Source organism: Peromyscus eremicus, chromosome 2 (genome assembly GCF_949786415.1).
Source record: "Peromyscus eremicus chromosome 2, PerEre_H2_v1, whole genome shotgun sequence".
NCBI classification, from domain to species: Eukaryota; Metazoa; Chordata; class Mammalia; order Rodentia; family Cricetidae; genus Peromyscus; species Peromyscus eremicus.
In genome coordinates, this window is record NC_081417.1 from 111,911,669 (window position 1) to 111,924,730 (window position 13,062).

A 13,062-nucleotide genomic window follows, 5' to 3' on the forward strand; every position below is an offset into this window, starting at 1 on the left:
GCAAGGGGGGAAGGGCTTGGACCTGCCTCAACTGAATATACCAGGCTTTGTTGACTCCCCACAGGAGGCCTTACCTTTTCTAAGAATGGGATGAGGAGAGAGGTGGGGGCCAGGGGACAGAATCTGTGGTTAGAATGTAAAATGAATAAAATATTTCTTAATTAAAAAAAATAAAAGAAATCAGGCTGAACAAGCCAAGGGAAGCAAGCCAGTAAGCAGCTCCCCTCCATGGCCTCTGCATCACCTGCTGGCTCCAGGTTCTTGCCCTTGTTCCTGTCCTGACTTCCTTCAGGGATGAAGAACAATGTTGAAGTGTAAGCCAAATAAATTCTTTCCTCCCCAACTTCTTTTTGGCCATGGTGTTTTGTTGCAGCAATAGAAACCCTAATGAAGATATCTGGCTAGTTATTTCCAACCATTTTCTGAAAAGAATAGTATTGAAAATGCCATTTGACACACAGGTAAACACAGCTAGAGTATAAATTTCTAGAAACAAAATTGTAAGATCAAAGCAAAGATATATTCACAATTTTGTTCACTACTGTTTATTTGAATTGTACTAATTTACCTCATCCCTGCAGTATAACCATGTTTTCATGGTCTTGGCACCATTAGAGCTCATCAAACATTTCAATATTTGCCAATTTGATAGGTGAAAATAATATATGAGCATAACTGTAATTGTTAGTTCTCCTGGTATGCAGTCAAGGGGCTGTCAGGTTTGTGGATCTCTAGTTTGGGATTTTCCCTTTCTCTTAACTGTCGGTGTACATGTTTTGCCAATTTTTCCAGTAGGTGGATGATCTTTTCCATGTTAGTTTGAAGGCACTCTTTACATACTAGAGATACTGGGTTTTGGTTGTGGTAAGTTGCACTTATTTTGTTCAAGGTCATTTGTCATTTTATTTTGTTCATGGTATTTTATATGGGCATACTTCGAATATATAATGTAAGATTTATCAATTTTTCTCTTCTGGCTTGGTACTTTGAAAAATAGTTAAAATTTTCCTCATTGCTACATAATAAACCTGACACATTTTCTACTACTTTGTGATTTTGTTGTATAGTTACATTAATATTATGGGGGTTCTCGCATACCACAATGCACTTATGGAGGTCAGAGAACAACTAAGAAGGGTCAGTTATCACCTCCCACCAAGCAAGTCCTATTTCTTGAACTCAGGTAACCAGGCTTGGCTATAGGAGTCTTTACCACATGAGTTATCTTGCCGGCCCTATGATGTCACTTTTACTATTTGATTCATTTCAAATTAATTTTGATGTATAGTATGAAAAGGAATCTAAAATTATTTCCCAAATGGATATCTGACAATTGCTGTAATAAATATCTGTCACCAAATACCTCAGTTCACACACATGTACAGTGGTGTGAACTAAGCAGTTTATCTGAAATATCAATTCCCATGCATGTGTAAGTTCCATAGGTGGACTTTCTACTCTGTTCCTTTGGTTTCACTTTTCATCCAATATTCTACTATTTATTAAAGATGCAGAATATATTTTAATATTTCCTAAAAAAGAGTACTTTTCACACCTATGATTCTGGTTATTCTCATTTGTTTTTCCATAAGGATTATTAAAAATATTACTTGGCATAGTGTTAGGATTATATGTGATTTAAAGACTAATGTAAAGAAAACTTCCATTTACCTTAGAATGAGTCTTCCTGTCAGTGAACTTGGTATATACCTGTTTACTCAGCCCGGCTTTCATATATTTTCAGGAATGTTAATGTATATGTACACTGTACACATGTGCATATATGTATAGCTGCACATCTACATTTATATAGTGTGTTATTTAAATGCATTATATATAATGTTGCATTAAATAGTTTCCTTTTTCTACTGGAAAGTGATTACATAAATAAATGGATTAATACAAAGAACTGTATTCATATATGAATGTATATTTATTCATTATATTCCTGAAATTTCTCCTTTTCATTATAGTGGAGAATTCTTCAGTTTGTTGCTGTTTTTGTCTAGCTGATCCCTCATCGGAGTTTCAAATCTTGACTACAAGAATTTTTTAAGACAGGCATCATTGACTTCACTGGATATTTCTACCATCCACTGAGCAAAATTAAACAGACATTGTGGCAACAATTAAGTGTTACAAAGTTTAGTGCTGAAAATAGGAGAAGGTGAGCATAATAGTTCTTTATTCTCTGTGATAATTACATCTAACACAAATCTGGTATGTGGTATTTGTTAAATGGATAGCTAGAAAACTAAATATTCAGTGGGTGTTAAGAAGTATCTGACACACACAGGATGCAGTGCTGACTTAGGCAGTCAAAGAGACTGACATGAAGGGATAGAAGGAAGATAGATTGTAGTGAGTCTTTCTCTGTCCCATCAGCTAGCTCCTAATTAATAACATAGAGATTTCTTATTAATTATGAGAGTATGGCCTTAGTTAGGTTAGGCTTGTTTCTAACTAGCTCTTATAACTTAAATTAACCCATTTCTATTAAAATACATGCTGCCATATGGCTAATGGCTTCTACCTCTCCTCCTACATGTCCTGTTTCATCTGCATCCAGCTGGTGAATCCACCTTTCTTCTTTCTAGTGCTGTCTGTCTGGAAGTCCCATCTATACCTCCTGCCTAGCTATTGACTGTTTAGCTTTTTATTAAACCAATCACAATAACATATCTTTACACAGTGTGATCAAATATCTCACAACATTTCCCCCTTTTTGTTTAAATAAAGAAGAAAGCACTTTAACTCTAACATAGTAAAACTATATACAATAAGAACAATGATCAGGTAAGAATTACAATATCCAGTCCATTTGTATTTGGCAAATTTGGAGAAATTACTCTATTATCAATCTTATCTTAATGAGTTCAAAGTTTCATATCTAAACCATTTTTATCATAACTTGTATTACCAACCCAAAACTATCTTTTTAGACCTCAAAATATTTTCTTAGATAAACAATTTAATCTTTTATGTCTCTCAACCTATACACTTTACACCTCTTCTGTGAGGTTTTTTTTTATAAATTTGGTAACAAGTAAAACTGCAACTATAACTTTCTCATCTTCAACTCCATTAGAGACCTGAGAAGAATATAATATTACCTGAGCAGTCAAAAAGTATAGAGCAAACAAATTCCAAAACTATAGAAATGACAGAAACATCTGGCTGCCTAGACAGTCACCCAAGGTTCCTCTGCAACATTGGTGCATCCATCTTTGACTTACAGGCCTAGAATATCTGACAGAATTTTCTATAAAGCAGGAGTTTTGAATGACTACCATACCTGTTCCTGGCAAATTCCAGCAGTCATTTTCTTTTGTATCCTACTTGTCCAGTTTGGACAGTATACTGTCAGCAGTTGAGGCAAGGGCAGTTTCTTTGCCCAGTGGCTCACTTTGCCACAATAAAAGGAAACTCCATATGGAGGTTCTTCAATGACCATCATCCTTTTTTGAAGTAGATTGGTGCTTCCAGAAGTAGACATCTCTCACTGTCATGAAAAGCCTAATGTTATTAAAACATTTTAAATGACATATTATGCAGGTCTTTGCAGTGTTTGAAGATCACCTATCTAAAATATATCTCTGTATGACCTTGAAAATAAACCTAACATGACTACAAGTTTGATTGCTTTGATGACAAACTGCTAACCTGTATTTCTTTATTATCGGAAATAGATTTCAAGGACTAGAACTTTATATTGCACTGTTAAATGAGGTACACAGGTACAAAATAAGATTAGAAACATATATACAGTATAACAAAAATAATCTTAAATTTGTATCAGCATACAAAAATACCACTATAAAATATTTGAGACTAGTGGTTGTTCAAAGGTAGACTCAACAATTTACCCTTTATTCCATTATTTCTATACTGTGTCTCCCCCTTTTTCCCTTCAGAAAGAAATTCCTGAATCTAATCTCCTTTGTTCAGCTTTTTTCCTGACCATGACCAATAACAACTGTATTCAACCCAAAATGACCACAAACATGCATAACCCACCCACACTACCTCTTGAGAATGTGGGCGTTGTGTTCTTTAGACTTCTTCCTGTTGTCTGAAAACACTGTCATCTTTAGGGGACCCTGAGAAAATTAGATAATGGTCAAGCCCTAGGAGAGTTAGCTGTATTATTTCTGTTTAGTTTCTGTGTGATGGGAAAGTGTAGATCTTATCTGAAGTCTTGGCTGGATAGTCTGTGAGGTTGGACCATCTGAACTAGTAGCTTTGAAGTTATTCTGGATGCTGAATCTCGAGAAAACTGCAACAGAGGCATTCTGAGAAGCTGGATCACTTGGGCTACTTGTTTTTATTGATATATGATCCTTTTTTTCTGAAAGCACACAAACTTTTAAAGGTAACATACATGTCTGCATTAACACAAGTATGGAATGTACAATGTATATAAGTCAGATAAAGATAGAGTTTTTTTGTTCTGTATTTGAGCAGGTAAAAGGCATCTGTTAACTTTATAAGTCTGCTTGGACTGTATATCTAAACTGTAATAGAATGAGTCATGAGGACTCTGTAACTAACAAGATTTATCATGTTTCATCCAGTCTCAGAGCTGTTCCCATGTGGAGGGATAAGCATATATGTCACTTGTCTTTCGTGGCTTTTTCCCTCATGTCTGTAGGCAAGATTTTTAAGAGTTCTCCCCCAATCAAATCTGGTCTTCATTAATTTTGAAGAGAATCATAACTTTTTGTTTCCTGTGGAAACAAAGGCATAACCTCTCCCCCAGTGCAACATATTTTCTGATTTCCATTTTAGAGTTAAGACATTCTTAAAATGTATAGGTTGGTTTAATCATCATCCAGTGTCTCTCAGCAGCTATTGTTTTTATACATTAGCATTTAAGAACTTCAAAGTCAACCAAGCAACATACAGGATCTAGACACCTTGTGTATTTCTCATCTTTACATGGCTTATTTTTATGTTACTTTATTCTCTTTAAAGACTTTATTGTTTTTAAACTATTTTTTATGACTTTCTATATCCATTTTCTTTTCATTCTTCAGCATCTAAGCACATTTTTAAATATACGGTACATTTTTAGAGGTTTTCTGTGTCTGGGCATAGCTTTACTAAGTGCCTGCAGCATTCTCTGACCATGTAAGACAAATCTTAAAACAATCATATCAGCCATCCTAAGGCTTAGCTTAGCACATGGTGCTGGCACCTGGCTCCAGCCTGCAAGCAGTGGCCAGGAACTGCGTCTCTGTACATGGCCGAGCACCAGCCTGCCTGAGAGACTGCAGAACTAGTAAGTCATATCTGGCTCCTTGTCCAGAACTTTTCTTAGCTTTCTCAGGCCCTATCTTTGTATATTTGAGCACCACATTGGGTACTATATGTAATGAGTCTTTCACTGTCCATCAGCCAGTTCCCAAATAACTAAATGGAGACTTCTTATTGATTATGAGTGCTTGGCCTTAGCATAGGCTTGTTTCAAACTAGCTCTTATGACTTAAATTAACCCATTTTTATTAATCTATGTGCTGTCATGTGGCTCATGGCTTTTACCTCTCTTCTTGCAGGGCCTGTTCCCTCTGCATCCTGCTGGCAAATCCCTCTTTCTGCTTTCCAGAGTGCTCTCTGTCCAGAAATCCTGCCTATATCTCCTGTGTAGCTATTGGCTGTTTAGCTTTTTATTAAACCAATCACAGTGACATATCTTTACACAGTATAATCAAATATCTCCCAAGAGTAGACTGTGTTATAAACTCACTTGTAATCTAATCCATCTCTGCTCCCCTAGTTGATACACACATCTTAAGATGTAATACTTAATAAATTTCTTAATCTTTAAAATAGAATTATTATAGCATTCGGTTTACAGTGAGTCTTAACTGAAGAATTCTATGTAACTAACACACAAGCATATTGCTTGGTATGCATCATATTATTTTTAAAGTTACTTTCCTCTCCTCCTCCCCTCTTCTTTCATCTCTTGCCTTTATTAAGAAAAGATACTTATCAAAGAAAGATACTTTAGTATAGAGAATAACACACACATACACACACACACACACACACACACACACACACACACACACATTTTTTAAATAGCCTTGGACTGTGGTAGGAGCTTAGATTCAGAGTCTAACCCCAGGTCAGCCTTTGACTACCTGTGTGACCATGGCTATATTCTTTAAATCACTAAATATTCAGGTTTTTGTCTGTAAAATGGAAGTGATAATACTATTTCATGAGTCCATTTGCAGATGGTGACAATATATATGAAGCATCTGGGACAAAGCAGAGACAATATCCCCAGTGTCCTTGCTCCTTCCTAACAGTTGCACAGTGACAGCTGATATTTGGATTACCCACTGGTTGCCAAGAATGTTCCTTTTCAGTCAGGCCCACTGTCATAGAGGGCGAACTTCTAGCTGTCTGGTCAGGAGATATGACAACAGGAAGCCCCATCCCACTCTCCCTGGCCTCCAATTCTCTGGTCATGTGAACCCCTCATTGTAGAACTTAATCACATGCTGTCGTGTATGATTACTCAGCTTGCTGTGTTCTACCCACCAAAGCACCTTGTCTCACACTGTTCTTTTATCTCACAAAGTGCCTCTTGTTGGATTGAACCCAACATCAGCAAGCAATTAAATGCTGTAAATCATATAATTTTAGGGTTGGAAGGTTACTAAGCGGCGTGATATATGAGTCCCCTCAACTACAGTTGATTGAACTGTTTGAAAAACTCCACTGAAAGATTTCCTTTTCGACCCCATCCTGTCCCGCTGGGAAGTCCCTCATCCAGAGCCTGCATTTGCTTCTTTCTCATCCTGAAATATGACTCCCCATCCTTCCCATGTCTCAGCCGTACTGCTATAATACCTGACGAGTGACTTGCTGACCTCCAGGCCATTTTAGTGCCTCCTTGAAGTGCACCAAGATAGCCTCTCCATTCTCCCATCACTGCCCTCATCACATTCAGTATTTGCCAACTTTTGTGATGGTTTAAAAAGTAAGTGTCTCATTCATGAGTCTATAAACTCCAAGACCTAGGAGTAAGTCAATCTGTTTCTGCTGTTAGTATCACTAGCATCATCCCTGACTCTACACCTTGTCGATAACTCAGAGTTTGGTTTTAATACTAATATGTTGAACTAATCCATGCGTGGATAAAGTACTGCAAGTACTTCTGACTGTGGCTGCATTTTACTCTCTAACTAAATGGAGTCTCACCTCAGCCCAGTCACAGAGTAAGTTCATCCTTTCTCTGCCTTGCAGCTTTCTCTCCCTTCACACCAACAGGCTACCTCTAAGCACCTACCTGTGATCCACCATCTGGAAGAAATACAACTTTTCCTTTTCTTGAAGGCAAGTTATCTGGCCAACTCACTCCTACCCTACTACTGACATGCAAACTGGACACACACATGACGTTCAGAATCCTAGTCAACAGGCTCTATGTGTAGTTTCTGTACAATGTTTTCTCTCTCTCTCTCTCTCTCTCTCTCTCTCTCTCTCTCTCTCTCTCTCTCTCTCACACACACACACACACACACACACACACACACACACACACACGATTATAGATTGGTAAGGAAAATAGATTAGATAAACATATATAGACAGCTAGTTCAGGTCAATAGATAAACAGATAGATGAATAGATAGGTAGGCAGATGAATGTACAGGAAGAGATAAGATTTCAGAAAGGAATTCAATTCCCTTCATTTGTGTCCCCTGACAGAACAGAACTGAAACAGGGACACATGCCAGAAACTTGTTGAGCAGCTAATCTAGGGTGCAAGAGAGAAATTTGGAAGAGGTGAGAAGCAAAAGCAAAATGTATTCTTAATTCTCTCTCCCACCCTTTCAGGCATCCTTGCTCTCACTCATTAAATACTTAGAAAAGCATGGACTAGGTGCTGGGCAGTATCTTTATAGATGCAGGAGAACTCAAAGGCGGCCTCTTCTCAAGGCTGCACTTACCTCTGAGGTTTGTCTTGTCACACTGGACATATTTCCTTTATGGCACTTCCAACTAGCTGTGTGGTCTGGCATAAGGCTTCCCAGCTACTCTCCCACCCTGTTGCAGCCATTCCACAATACCTGGGCTTCTCATGTATAAAAATTTCTCAGCATTTTTTTATAGCATCTTCTTGGAATTTTCTTTAAAATCTAAGTAATTTGGGTTTTCTTATCACAAATAGTCATGTTATCTCCCACATAGGCAAAGCTTAATAGCAGCATGAAGCTGTGGAGAGTCCTCCACTTTCACTTTCAATACTGTCTGTGTATATAAGGCTCTCTTTAGCCAGAAATAATTACCTCAAAGTGAGCGGGGTGTCCATTGTCCTTAACCCTGCACGTAGTAATTCAGAAGGATCTGCAGCCTACAGAAAACACCGTGAAAATAATGTATGTTCAAGCCAAGAAGGAGAATTTCACTGGTCCCTCTGACCACTGACACCCAGACTTCTGCCCAGTATTTCCCAAGAGAATAAGCACAGGCAAGTTCAACTAGAAAAAGAGGCTTGCTGTAAATACTGACTCAGCCTCCAAGTCCCTAGGAACCTTGGCTAGGGCACTTCACTTCTCCATATCTGTGCTCCTTGTGCCAAAAACAGCTAGCGCCCAGCTCCGAGGTGAATATTCTGGTGCTTCTGCAGCAGAAATGCGAGTGTGTGGAAGCCCATTGGTCCCACTGTAAGACAGAAGTGTTGTGAGGGCTCTAAAGTGAAGAGGGAAAACACTCAGAACTCAGTGTCTTCCTGACAAGATGCTACCAGAGAGTTCTCTGGAAATGGATTTTGTGAAGGCCATGCCTTTAGGGACAGCAAACAGCCATGAGCACCAGTCATTTCTGTTGGCTACCCAGTGAGGATCTTGTTAGAGGAGAAAATTGTTTATCTTTGGGAGTTATATGAGCAGGATACTTGCTCTCCTTGGTCATTTGCATCTAAAGCACAGACCTGGACCAGGATCATATCCTTCCTCTTTCCTCCCACCACCTTCCTTTCTCTCTCTCTCTCTCTCTCTCTCTCTCTCTCTCTCTCTCTCTCTCTCTCTCTCTCTCTCTCTCTCTCGTGTCAAAGCCTGACAGCAGTTGGACTGTGTTGGGAGTTCAGACAGAACTTTCCCAGGTCCCCCTAAAATGGAACCTCACACCTGCTCAGCAGTAGTGTGAAAACTCTGTATGCTGCCTGGTGTTGTTACACTCTGTCCCTGTTTTATCAGCCTAAGATCCTTTCTGGGACTCACAGACACAAACCCTTTGAAACCCAGACCACAGATGAGGGTGAGGGGAAAGGGTTAAAATGGGTATATTTCTCCACCTTCTTATGTTCCTTTCAAGAAAGAGTAGAAAACTATCCAACATGCTACTACAAAATACAAAAGCTAAATCCTTCAGTGAACAGTCTTCTGACATTGATCCTCTGCATTAATGTTGTGGGAACAGCCAAGCAGTAACAGTGGCTTCTCCCACCCAGAAATTTGGGAAATCTAAGTCAGATGTTCCGAGAAACCATTGTTCACCTGGGGGACTCTTTAAGGAGGAATCCAGGTGGCTTTCAGAACAAAAGCCAAGTTGTTGACAAAGTCCAAGAGTTTCGGGATGTATCCTTGACACCACCCCATACTGCTTTAACAGGATTCAGTCACATTAAACTTGATAGTCCCTCCAAAACTGTTAATCTGCTTGTGGCTACTTCTGTTGTTTAGAATTGACTGGGCAACTATCCCAAGAACAGTCCAAGGTGGGAAAAATGTTCTCCTGTGTTAGTTAAACAAATTTTGTCAAGGAAATAAAGTCCCAGTCAGGGAATTGAAGCTTTAGGAAATGGTCATATCCTGGACTTACTTGCCAATTTCTATTTTTTTTTAACCTTGTAATTTCCTATCTATGAAATGGGGGGAATAATACTATATGATTCAGAAAATTCTCATGGAGGTGTGTATGTGTGTGTGTGTGTCTGTCTGTCTGTCTTTGTGAAGCCTAAAATAATGTATGTATCCACATCAATAAATCTTAGCTGATATTATTAGTTCTACATCAGAATTGCCATAATGAGAAGAGAATGTGGCACAGAGGCTGGGGAAAGCCTGTGGGCATCAAATAATAGAAGTTTCTGTGATTGGCAGAAAGAGGGCATTGGAGTCCAAGCCATGTGACTTCAAGCAGTCAGTTTCGAGCTTCTGAAACTCTGCCTTCCTATCTGTAGCAGCACAGGCATTAATTAGTGAGCATTATATGATATAAATACAAAAGTCCCGAGAGCTGTTCATAGCACAGATTTACTATAGGATCTCCATTTCGTCTGCACATTAAAGTATGAGGTCCTTCTTGTTATGGAAAAGAACACTCAGGGTCAGGAGCATGGCCAATAGGTCAAGTGAACAGCCACTTATTTCTACAAGGAAAGTTTAATGGAACACTGCCACTACCATCTGCCTACTCTTCTCTATGACTCCTTTAGTTATTGCAGACATTACACAGGCTGAAAAGCCTCTTATGTTTACTCGCTGGTACTTTATACAAAGACTTGGCTGACCTTTGTTCTAAGCTCTAATCAAATCTAACCTCTATATTCACGGTTCTCAAAATGTAAAAATCAATATAATAAAACAATTTGCCTAAGGCCCAAAGGATACTTAGCAAAAAAAAACAAAACAAAGAATGTCCTCTATTGGGCAGCAATGGAGACATAATGCAATATGATTATCAGCCCAGAGAACCTGATTAGAATCTCAGTGCTGCTGGTTGTCAACCACATATCCAACTATGAGTTGCAAGCTTGCTTTCCAAAATGACTGCAGTGCTAACATTTTTCAGTGAGATCCTTGACAAACTACATTCACTTTATCAGTGTCTCTAGTTTCAGTCTAATGACTTGTAATGAGAATATACATAAACAAGATATAAAAAGTAAACTTTTGAGACTAGTGTGGTAGCAAAAAATATAACTACCTACTTACTTGACAGAGGAGCTAATCTTAAAGAATGCCAAGGGGGAATACTCTGAGTTGTAACCACCTGTGGAGAACTCAGTATGATTTGCTGTGTACAAATGCTAAAGAAGTAAGTCTTCGGTCTATAGCTGATGCTGTGGAGTCCAGATTAGAACATATCTCACAGCCCACTACCTTCTCTTATCAGGCTTTCTATCATTCCCTCATACTTTTTGAAGAGAAATTCCTTTCTGTATTTAGATGCCAAGGACCCTACTTGCTAGCAGGAGATAATGTCACCTTAATCATAACATATTACCATGAAGCAAAGTCATATTCATTTTGTTTGGTTGGTTGTTTTTTGGTTATTTTATTTTCTTGAGACAGGGTTTCTCGGTGTAGTTTTGGTGCCTGTCCTGGGTCTCGCTCTGTAGACCAGGCTGGCCTCGAACTCATAGAGATCTGCCTGGCTCTGCCTCCCGAGTGCTGGGATTAAAGGCGTGCACCACCACTGCCCAGCTTCAAAGTTATATTCTTGATATTAAAATGTCATTCTCTTACAAAAGCAATAAGATGATGATTTTAAGGCCAGCTTGAGCTATATTGTGAGACAAGCCTCCAAAACATGTCAATGTCATTCTCTGCATGTTGACCAGTTATGTTAATTGTTATCTACTACAAGAAGAAGCTTCTCTGGGGAGGGTTGAGCAAGGCATTGATTTATAGTTTAAGCAATGTCATTAGGCATTGTTTTATTGCTATGTTCACTTAGCAAAATAATAGTAGTAGATTTTCCCCTAAGGACTCATGACCTACTTAGCCTCATGTTAATATCTAGAATATACAAAGAACTAAAAGAACTAAATATCAAGGGGGAGGGAAAGAGGACCAACTGAGAAGAGATGTTCTGATTGCACAGTGAAAGAAAAACCTAAAAACTAATCCTAGAAAGATAACCAAGACATGACACCAGAGGGCAAATTTCAGAGCCAGGTCCATATGTACCATTGTAGGCATTTAGCAGACAAGTTGGAAGAAGTCAGGCATAAAATCTTCTGTGTGTCTGGCACCTGCTCAAAGTTTATGGTCCAAGGTGATGGGCAGTGTAACCCATATGTTGATACAACCTATAGAAAAATTATAGAAGCAAATGAGATATCTGTATCACACCCCTACACTCAAAGTTCAGGGTTCTATGTGATAGAGAGGGTAGAAGAGCCAGCCATAAAGGATGAGTTCAAGAAGGAAACATCATTTTCCAGACACAACAGGGCAAATGAACACATGAACTCACAGAGACTGTGATATCATGCATAATACTTTCATGAGCTCAAGCCATACAAAATCATGAGGGAAGGAAAGTGGGTATGAAGTCTCACTTCTAGCCAAAAAGCTATGTACAAACACTACTCAAAGAACTAAAATGAGTTTTCTTCAGTGTAGTGATACTGGGTATATAAACCACACTCCAGGGTAGGCCCCATGCTCAGAAGTCATCAGCCAACACAAGTTATCTTCATAGCTGTGGGCTTTTTATTTTGTTTTGGTTTTTGAAGAAAGAATATGAAGTTGAGTGGGTAGAGAGCTGGAGAGGTCTGAGGGGACTTGGGGGAAGGGAAAGAATATATTAAATTCTTAAAGAATAAAAAAAAATGTTAAATATGTAATTCCCAAATTTAGGGCCAGTGTAATCAAGTATGACCAGATTTTGGTTGGAAACAAGAACCAAGTATCAATGTCCCAGCACTTCAGTGCTGGTTAGTGTTTTATTTTGTCTTGCTAAAGTACCTTCAAACAAAATCCCCTGACTAAGAATCCCAAAAGGTTGCTTACACAGATGTTGTAAAAAGATAAATGTAAAACAGTGATAGTATTATGTGTGTTCCTTGCATAGATAAGCCTTGTCTTCCTTCATGCAGAAGGTTAGAGTTGAGTATTAAAAATAAAATCTATTAATCTATGTGTTTTCTAGTTGCCAGTTCAGGAAAAGGTAAATGCTTTTCTTAAGGGTAATAGAGCATTTGACCACAAAGTCTAATAAAAGCACCTTTGGGTAAGGGAATCCAAGAGTTATTAGAATATTTGAAAAATTATCCTGAAATTGAATTAAGGATGCCATTCGTTTCTTCAACCT